Genomic DNA, 10,886 nt, shown 5'->3' with positions numbered 1-10,886 from the left:
GTAGATGTTCCTGCTCTCGTTGTACCAGCTCTTCATTGTGTTGTTGCCCTAGAAGAACGTGATGCTGAACTACCTCCTTGATGCTCGATTGTAAGTTTGAATTTTTGAGCCGATCAAGTATGTCCTTTTCAGATGGAAGGATGTCGACATCACCGGACGCTGCTTCTTTCCTTTGGGGATTTCGCTTGAAAAATTCGTCGATTTTCGCAATACCTGTTTCTATTTTCGCTATCGACTTACTTGCATTTGCTGTGATAAGTTTGTCCTGGATGAGAGAAAGGCGGAAGCGGTAGTGCAGAAGTCTGGAAAGATATTTGTTCAACAAGTCTCTTGATTCTTGACGAATGGCAACATCTATCAAATTAAGAATGGGTGAAATTCTTGCCTGGCACTGGTAAATATTGTCAACGTCCGTTGTGACGTGGGATGAAGAAGTCGGAAGGTTCAATGTTTTAGTCTCCTTCTCCAGAACGATCTGCAGATTTGCAATTCTAGTCTTTCTATCTTGAGATTTGACATCTTTAACTCCTCTTAGAGCGAGTTCGAAAGCCAATTCCTCATCTTCTAGAAGTTTGATATCCATATTTCTAACACTCATGATTACACTCACTTCTCTTGATTCACTTTGACTGCGACTGCGAATATTATTTATTTTGTACGAAATATTAAGTACGCGAGTTATTTTCGTTGGGCGCCAATGTTACAAGCTCATATATTGCGTAAGATTTATTGATGTACACGATAGGTTTTGGTACCAAGGTACGAGAATCGCGATGCCTGGATAATGTAATATGATTCTTCTTAAATGCTTTATCTGAGACTATTCGAAATATTGAGTGGATGATATGACATTGTGCTTATATTCTAACTACATACATAAATTACACAAAATTCAGCTTACTTGCTAATTCTCCGAAACGTCCTCCTCAGCGGTGATCACGGGGCCCCGGGTGTTTCTTCTGCATCCATGCACATGCAACGCACTCCCATGCACTGCTGCTGATTAATTTCTCTTTCGGTATTTTAATTTCCAATTCCACGTAGCCACCCTATTCTCAATGAGATTCCTTCCTTCTCGATGTAAACAAACCGATGCATCAAGTGCATCGGGGAATCCCCAATTAGATGTTTGCTCACGTCTCACTTATTCCTTGTTTACACCAACACTCTTGCATGCAGCTTAACGGTGTTACCAATAGCACATAACCCAGGCTCTTACACACACCATTGCCCGCAGGCCTTCTCGTAATTCACCACACTATGCTGAGATCCATATGGCCGTAGCCCTTTCAGCAAACCTTCCCCCACAAGCTATTGCAGCGGCAGCACTCCGGCTCAGATTCACCTGGCACCAACCGAACTTCGTTCCCGTAACTTTCACAATCGCACCGGTGCCAGCTAAGCACGACCAACGCGCTTGATTCGCTTCCTTTTGACGACGAATATCCGAACCACCGCACACAGTAAGGAAAGCGCTCGTACTGGTTGAGATGAGAAATCGGTCACCAATACTCAGTGAGGCGACTGGAGCTTTCGATCGGTATTCGAACTGGCTCGGCTTTCCACTACCACAGGGACGACTGGCTTCTTCATGTGCCTAGTCACGATTGGCCATCGATTAGTGACTTCCACCGTACTTGCGAGGTGTTCGGTGCACAAGGCCTTGAAGCAGCATTTAAAGGGCTCTGTAATTTCATTGAACGATTTTAGCAAAAGGGCAGTTACTTCATTCGGCTCTATGAATGTACCTCGATGAGAGCCCTCTTTGTCTGGATATGCGTTCACTAGGGAATTTCACGGTGGATGTTCGGCTCTCGTCTTCGGGATTCTAGGGATGTGCAATGAGCTTAGTTTCGAGACATTATAATTCGTGAATCTTTTACCTGATTGGAATCTAAGCTGTCGAGAATCGTCAGGGCTGCCTGCTTGATACCGTTTTGCGAATGAGCTGTTAGGTGGGTAATAATGGGAAGAGCTATAGCACGTGTGGTTGTTGTGTACTTACATTCCAATTACCGAATTAACGGAGTGATTTGGGAATGATATCGCTGCTGTGTGCCGCTCCCCGTTCGATTATAATCACCCGCTTTTGGTTAATTCCTATAATAGTTTGTTGCATTACAAAATCTGGTTTACTTTTAATGTTAAGCAGTACCTTTAGGCTTGTTGGCTTGGCATGCGCGACCCGGTTGTTTTGTGGCTTTCTTCTGGGCTTCTATAGGCTAGAATTGAATCATTTTAGTCACCATACATTAGCGGTTACTTTTCTTTACCTTTACAGGGCTAGCTTGTCCCACATTTCACTTTTTAGCACACTGTTGGTAACTTTGTTCACGCTCCTTACAAGCCTCTTAGAAGAATAAGCACCAGTTTGTCAAGCGGAAGTCAAGCGGTGTCAAATTTCCTGATTTTTGATCAGTGGATTAAGTAGTTACATGACAGATGGGTTGTTTGTTGCGGGGGCATCTTGTTTTTGATGTACAGTGAGAACTCTGGTTTACTGTTCATTTTTATCACCTCAAACTGACAGCATATATTTTAACAATTTACGTTCACAAACAATATTATACTGTAATAGAGTTGCTGTAACACGTCTGCCAATTTCTTCAGCTTGTTTCACCAACGTATTTCGAGGTGTCTGGCATTTTTGTTGCATAAAAATGCAAAAAGGTCTGCGAATTCTGACCGTCTTTGCAGGATTCGATCTTTGATCGCAACAAATAGTTAATAAGCAAGTGAAAATTTTTCAGAATGAAGCTGTTCCAGCATAAACTGAAGCGCGACATAAGCTTCATCAATGTACGAAATTCTTTACAAAGTTGTTCTACGGCAACTTGTACGGGTTCGAGAGCTTTCACTAATTCCTTAACTGTTTCAAACTCATCCTCGGTAAATTTTAATTTTGTTTGAAATTTTTTGACAATAAGTGCTTTCTGGATTGGACTGGCCGTTATGTCATTCGACAGGAACAAACTGAACGCCTCAAATGATGTTCCAGTAACAAAATGCAGTTCTCTGCGTTCAATGATTCGAATCACTGTAGCCCTTGATTCCAAGTTTGTTTTCTTACGTGAACTTTTTTTTGTTTATTTGAGATTTATAACCAACACTTTGTCCTTTGCGTTTTACCTTTTTTTTCTGGAATTTAACAGCAAGCTGTCATTCATCCCTACCATTTAACCTATACCTTTCCTTGTGGCATTTGTTTCTTGATTGCATGAACGTTAATATTCATATATCGACGATTTCAATTCGATGTCCATTTATCAAACGTTAAACTCACTTCCATCTATTTTTTTCTTGCTTTGGGTACAAACCAGCCGATCTCAGTTGTTCACACAATCACACACATGTTGTCGGTATGTGTGATGAATGGAAAAGGATTATCGTTGTATATACGTAATTATAATGAAAAAAACGGCTTTGTGTACGAGTATTTTAAATATATTATATCTTATTATTTATTTTAAACCTGGTTTAACGGGAGTTAATCGGATGTTAGATGAAAAAAAAACGAAAATACCGGTTTTTCCGATGCAAAATCTGGAATTTCTTACGTTCTAACCTAGTTTTTATCATTGGCTGGAACCAATGTGTTTTGTTCCTCTTTTATTGCTATTTTTAATCAGCAAAAGTACGAGCATGCTTGCACTATGTCAATTGCTCACAAATGTATTTATCCATTCTCGAAATAAGTTCTACGCCATTCTGAGCTCTGAGCTGGCGTGCTATATTAGGAGTGGTATTTGATTTGTGGGTGCATGAATTTATTGGCAAGATTTTCCGCAAAAAAACAGCAATTAAAATCAATACTAATGTTATGAAATCGCTTGATACATCTTTGTACTTGAAAATAATCACATTTTCATCCATCCACATCCCATCCCGAGTCGATGGGTGGTGGGAGAAACGAGAGAGATCAATAGTGGGGAAGATCACATGCGGGAATGGTGTTTCGATGGAAGGTCCAGCAGTTGATCGCAGTGTTCCGAAAATCACTCAATTCTCATGAGGGACACTGAAACGTTTTCAACAGCGAAAGCAAAACCTAAATTGTCGGTTGGTTTATCTCCCAGCGGGGCAAATATTGTGTTCGACAGCGCTGCATCGAGAATCAAAGAAATATAATTTGAAAGAGAGACGTTCCTCCTCTAGTTGAAATTCTCAACTGATTGAGGAGCTACCTGATTTTCAGTTTCTTTTTTCACTCAATAACTTTTCTTGCTCACTCACTCACTCACTCATTCATTTCCTGATCGATGATCGAATGCTGTCTGCATGTTACATCTTGCTTTGTTGTTGCTGTTGTTGGGGAGCACCAAAATAGCCATTCAAACACGCAGGCAGTATGTATGTACAATGTGGCCGACGGGAATCAAAGTTATTAATGAAAAACTGGTTTTTCATGTTTCTCCCGAACAAAATGTTTCAAAATCCCATACAAACTTCAGGCTCGTTGAGCGACCCCTTCCCGTGATCCGATCTGGCCCAAATTTGGCATGAGATCTTGTACTAGGCCTAGGATCAATTTTAGCCTGCAGCGTATAACTTTTTCAAAAGTCGGGTCATTTGGGGCACTCTAATGTACATATGTATCTGCCGCTACGGCAGAAAATACGCAGGCAGTATGAACCGATGCAAGGCCGCATTGATTGAGTTTGAGTGAGTGAGTGAGTGGATTTTCGAATTGGCTCTTGTATCAGTAAGTGTCTCAATCAGTTCTGATACACCAGGTAGTGAGCTTGAGAGATCGGATTGGATGCGAATCCGCTCTCGCTTCTGAATCTTCCCAAGTAACCATTAAGCCGTTGAAATTGGCCCTATTTCAGCCTTATACTCGAACATCAAAAATGCTTCACAAAGCTAAAAAGCACTTAATTCTTTTTGAGGGCTGTTCAAGGGCCACTTTTGGCGTGCAATTCAGCCGATATACTGCCAGCCCCCACTTTTAAGTCGACGACCATGTCAATATGTCAAATATATTTTTTAGAAGAAAAAAAGAAAAAGTAAATGAAGAAAAAAAGTTGTTTATGTTTTGTCTTTCTTTGATTAAAACGAAAAAATAGTTTTTATTATCACTCGATCTTCCTCACACCGATCTTTTTCCATTGATTTTTTTTACCGAATTTACCCCACAATTACTATGTTAAACAACTGATTTTTTATGTCTAGGATCCAGAATTGAACTAATGTGTTTTTAAGCAGGCTCTCTGTTCAGCTCGTTCAGCTCCACTTTGCAAGTTGCTCCATATTCTCGGTCGACGAAATCACAGATATTAAAGGGGTTTTTAAAGCATAAAGCTGATCGCACCTGATAACAAGTAAGTATTCTCTCGAAGTAAACATTCTTGAAATTAAATTTGTATTTACCCGTAGTGTCACAAAATAAACCATCAGCAACAACTATGATAAGAACCATCGTGCTGCAAGAGAATATTCGATCATCAGTAAGACCTCTGCTGAACCGATTTTAAAACATGCCTTTTCCCAAACCCAACCGGATGAAGCTGCAGAGTATACAGAAAACCTTACGACGAAGGTAAACAAATGCCTCTTGCAACTATCGCACGCCAATGCAAAAATTGATGTGTTAGCAGCACGGCTGTTGCAGGAACCAACAAAATCAAATGACCCGGTTGAGCTTCACGAATGTTCTTTGCAGCCGGTGAAAGGCTTGGCCGATCTGGAGGCTCTTGAAGAACGTTGTCAAGATAAAAAAATGTGTAGAGGCAACAGTTCTTTCGATTGGCATGCTTCACGGTCGTAATCTATTTGTAAAGCCAGACGCGACTGTGAGTCTGCAGATCGATTATTTCTTCTGCCGAGAGTTTTTGTTGAAATGCTCCTGGACAGGAAATACTCGCGGCCTGGAACCAAAACGCCAGACAATTCCGTTTAATAAGTTAGAGAAGGTAATCACATTATTCTTTCAAACGGTTATGTATTCGGACCCAGAGTATTCAATGGATGAATGCATATCTTTTTTGTATCGATGCCTCAAAAATTCAAAACAGAGATTTGAAGAAGTATCTGGAACACGAAAACCCGTCTCGAGACCACGAAAACGAAATGGACACCATCTTGACGACGGAAAAATCGTTTTGAGACGAGCATGGAAGAAGTGCCACCAAAGGATCAGCCGATCGAGAATGTGTCGTGGCAGGTAGAATTTTTTTAGGGTGACGACGAAGGTACGATTTTGTCAGCTTAATAGGATGTTTTTGAAGCCTAATAATAGTTTAATTTCTGCGTTCCCTAGATATAAAGGTAACCTTCTAAAATTTCAACTGATTGTTTTTAATTGTTTCTGTTTTTTATTGTTATGTTTTTCTAAATATAGCCGAACAATTGAATTGATAATTATGTAAATACACATGAATTATATTTTTCACTAAAATATCACATACCTTTATTTTTTAGTTCTATAAAAACTATGAAGCTGGTAGTGTATGAATTAACGGAACAAGAACTGTTTCTTCGTAGATGCTTATAGCGGCAAACTTACAAAAAAAGCTTTTTAGTGAATACATTTTACTAGATTGAAACTTATCATTTGACTTAGTTCGATAAATATAAAAGATATCGGAAGGAAAAGGGTTTTTAATGTGTGCTTCAAAGTGTGAGAGCTCTGAACCAAATATAGCGTTTTCGATCGCGAAATTCATAGCTACTACTTTTTTATCCGTTGAAAGAAACCATTTGTCCTTAAAATGATTTTTTTAATGTACATCCGTCGAAAAGAATACAACACCTGAATTTAGATTCATCGTTTTCTAAAGGTTGTTTTAAAATTGGATAGATATGTTTTGAAGTACTTATGGTCTGATTACAATAGCTTTTTTCAGAGATTCTGTTTATGATTTGATTCAAAGGTAATCGTCCTGATCTGGTCATGTTTTTAATTTGATACAAATAGTTCTTCTTCCACAACATGTATTAGATTGTGTACATTACTTGAAATTGAACGGAAACAATTAAAGTGATTTTCTATAAACTTCTCAAAAAGGTTCTGTGCAACTAATAAATATTGTTCATAATGTTGACTTGAACATATGGTAACTGCATAAAACAAATTAACAAAGTTGTCATAATGACTTTGATCAACAAAATGTTTGAGAAGACTTATTCCAATGTTATGAAGAAATGATGAACATTCCGATGCTTTCCAATGGCACAAATAACGCAAACCTCTAACTTTGCGATGTATTTCTGTTAGTAAGCTTATCGTATTCAGCACCTCATCTATGCGATTAGTTTCGGTTGTTGTCCATTTTGAGTGATGTGCTTGACCTTCTTTATAAATTGTTAATAATTTTTTAGCAATGCCTAAATGTAAAAGATGTAACGAATCTGATACAATAATATCTTCAACAATATCAATTGGTAAACGAAGTAACGGAGATTCGACGAAATTTTTTTTCAGTTACCCGTTTTCTCTGCGTCTCTTTCCGTTGCGAATCTGATGGTGGTCTCCATACGACTAGTTGCGGAACTCTCCATTTGTTCGTTTGGCGGCTTTTGTCAAAGGATACATGTTTGTATGCAGGTCCTGTGACCGTTCACCAACGGCAGTGCACTTCAAGCAAACATGAAATGAATTGAAGTTCGCTGTCCCTGTAATTATAAATTATATAACACCAACTAACAATAACACAAATATTAATTCACCTTTTATAAAAGAGTGCGTAATGTTGTGCTCCAGGCTCCAATTTCGAATGAACGTGGTCAAATGTTTTGTTTCGTCCTCGGTTTCATCTATACTGTCCAGTTCATAATCTGATAGCCCATCCGGACTATAATATGACTCTTCATTTTTAGACTCTGGACACTCTGGACACTCTAGACCAGCAGAATTATCATCAACCTCAACAATTCGAAGATGATTTTCCTCACAGAAATCAACGTTATTTCCCAGATTTGACGATTCCGGTTCGCAATTTAATTTCACAGCACTTATGTTATTCTCTAGCACCAAGTGTTCGTAATTTCGAAGTTTTCTCTGGTAACTACCACTTTTTAGAATTCTTTTCCACTTTTCTTTCCCGTCCATAGTAGATTTTTTTTTGTTTTGGAATTTATGTTTATAAATACAAGAAATGACAGACAAAGCAACTAACAGGCATTCACGTTAATCTCACAGAGCCAGGGGCGGTCCTAGAGTTGGCTCTTGGGGGGGGGGGGGGGGGGGTGATTTTCCAAATTTTCGAAAATCAGTCAATATCGTAAATATCTGTCGAAAAAACGTTTATTTTGTGAAACAGAATGGAGGAGGAGGGGAAGGATGGGTTCTACAGTTTCAAATAAGACTTGTATTTTGTAGGTTTGTAATTTAAAAAATTAGTTAAAACTTTTAACAAATTTTCTCAATACACTTATTTATATATCCTTTTATAAAACAATTTGCGAATCTTAGGTGTTCACTGCGAAAAAGTATTTTGCTGAATCGTTGTTCGGAAGTATCGAGTTATTATTAGTTATTGTTCCGATTCTTCAATTTAAATATAAATCTAATTCTAAATAAGATCATCCAAATCATATTCTTAGGTATAAAGTTTTTGACACTTAATTTATATTGGTTTTTTCTTGAATTTCGAGCTCTCATACTAGATTTTTTATTTTATTGTAACTGAATTTAAAGAAATAGTAACTAATTTGCAACGAATAATTTGAAAAAGTGAAAAGTAGTTTTAGTAGTAATGTTTGAATAAAATAAAAGAATATTGAATATAGAAATAATTTCTAAAAGTTAATACTATTTCAATATTTCAATGAAAAGTCATTATCAATTGAAATTGAAATAACCAAACTTTCAGATTCAGGGTAGATTTTTTAACCTATTTTAATTATTAAGCTGGATTTCTACTCAAAATTTAAAATATTATTGTGTAGATGAGCTAAAAATAGTATCGGAGATATAATTGGTGTGAATCCTGAAATCCAGCCGTGTTGGTCAAAAATTAGAAAAATGTCTTCCGAAAGTTTAACTTGAGCGATTGCCTTATTTCCGAGAAAATAGTCGGGGATGACGGAATATTTTTATCTAACCTGGAAAAAATTAAAACATAGGCAAATTTTTGGAGCTTATGCTTTAATAACTGATTTTGGAAAAAAAATTTCTAAACATGATTTTTTATCAGATTTTATGCATCATCTCTAGTTTCAGTAGTAGTATTTTCAGTATTTTTAGAAAATTGAACATATATCATTAGAGATGTATCGAATATTGCAAACGGCCGAATACCGACTGTTAGCCCTTTTAAAGTATTCGGTGAAACGAATATTCTTAAAATAAATAGCATGAACATGAAAAATCGTAAATAAGCCTAAAATGTGTTCAAGAGTACCGTTTGAATCACCGAATATTCTGCGAAAAATACCATTGTGAGTAATAATTCTTACAGCTTTGGAGCAAAAGTACTAATCAAAGCAGGTGAAAAACACTGTTTTTTGAGCTTTTTACAGAATTTGAAGCATAACTGATATCAAGTTTCAAACAATAATCTGAGTTTCAAATTTTTAATGTATTTTTTTATTACCATAAAATCCCCATAATTAAAATTTATTTTAATGATTTTATTTATAATTTGGTCTCAGAACAACTTTATCGTAACCATTTCTTACTTAATTAACTTAATTTTGAAAGTTTCGAATTAATGAATGGTTTTTTTTTTATAAAAACTATTGATCATTATTAAAATCACAATTAACACAAATGGGGATGGCTCAAAATGTATGACGCCCTTCGAGCCAAAGGAGTATAAGTGCATAAAAGCTAATAAAAGACGATAATAACATTGTAAACGAGCCTGTTCTCGATCAACCCTCAAATTAAACCTTGTGGACTGTAAAACACTAATCACTTGGAGGGGATCGGTCACACTTCACTTCGATAGCACTTATTCTCCTTTCCGACCGTGGGGGAAGGTTTTATTTTGCCCGGACTTGGGGTTTCGGATTGGTTAAAAACGCGTCGACACTGCTGTTGGTTGGTAGGTAAACTAAACTGTATTCAATTATGTTCTTTGTTTACGTCTCTCCCAAACACAGCATAAAGAGAGACGGTGAATTGGTGAGCGGTGAGTTCGTGAGTGACTCCGCTCATGATTTGACATTTCACTAGGGGTGCGCAAAAAATTAAACTTATTATCATTATCAAACATTCCGGCCCCCTTGAAACCAACCGGATTTCAAACAATAATTGAAATACAGAACTTAAACATTTTACAAACTAATACTACTCTACGTTATACAATACAAAGTAAACAAAAACTATCATCATAACAGGGTGATGAGCCCATTTCATCTTTTTTCTTCAAACTAAGACCTTTTTTTAACACAGAATTATTCTTCGGCAATTCCTGGATCCGACGAATGCAACCAAAGGCTGGGGTCCATTTCCAATTGTGCGATGAGGAACCAGTCCGTCTTCTTTTGTAGATTTCTGGCCAGAAAATCTACAACCGTCATCAGGTGTCCAAACGAGCTTGAGTGATCAGTTCAAGACTCTGAGGTAGATCACGGACCACTGATGTTCAACGGATTGGAGTTCAATATAGGTCAATTTATCTAAACAAAACCATTTCATTCGTCGTCCACCGTAGCCGTTGAACAAGGATCAAACTAAACAAACCGTTGTCCAAAACATAGACAAACAAATCAAACATTAAGCGAAACATTTTAAACTTAGCCATTTCCAAACTGGCATAAACTGACAAGGCGCTTTCCACTCAAACAATCACTCCATTCAAATTTGGCTATTTAATCTGCCTTGTCCGACGTATCTTCGTTGTCTCTAATTGGCAACACACAAACTTTAGAGATTCCTCTGTTGAAGGTACCATCCTTCGTACGTACGGTTACTACACGAACATTACCGTCGTTGCCCA

At 37.4% G+C, this 10,886-nt stretch overlaps 1 long non-coding RNA gene across 1 annotated transcript; it reads right to left on the bottom strand.

Annotated features, from left to right (window-relative positions):
- Positions 1-724: 724 nt before the first annotated feature.
- Positions 725-2,105, bottom strand: LOC129738820 (uncharacterized). The gene is made up of 4 exons (XR_008735649.1): positions 2,017-2,105; positions 1,884-1,948; positions 1,749-1,828; positions 725-1,685 (listed from the first exon to the last, which is right to left on the bottom strand). It is a non-coding gene; the product is annotated as an uncharacterized LOC129738820 (long non-coding RNA).
- Between the last annotated feature and the right edge of the window lie 8,781 nt (positions 2,106-10,886).

This window comes from Uranotaenia lowii, chromosome 1 (genome assembly GCF_029784155.1).
Source record: "Uranotaenia lowii strain MFRU-FL chromosome 1, ASM2978415v1, whole genome shotgun sequence".
In the NCBI taxonomy this organism is placed as follows: Eukaryota; Metazoa; Arthropoda; class Insecta; order Diptera; family Culicidae; genus Uranotaenia; species Uranotaenia lowii.
Note: the sequence above shows the minus strand (reverse complement) of the source record. Positions and strands in the feature narration are given on the sequence as shown.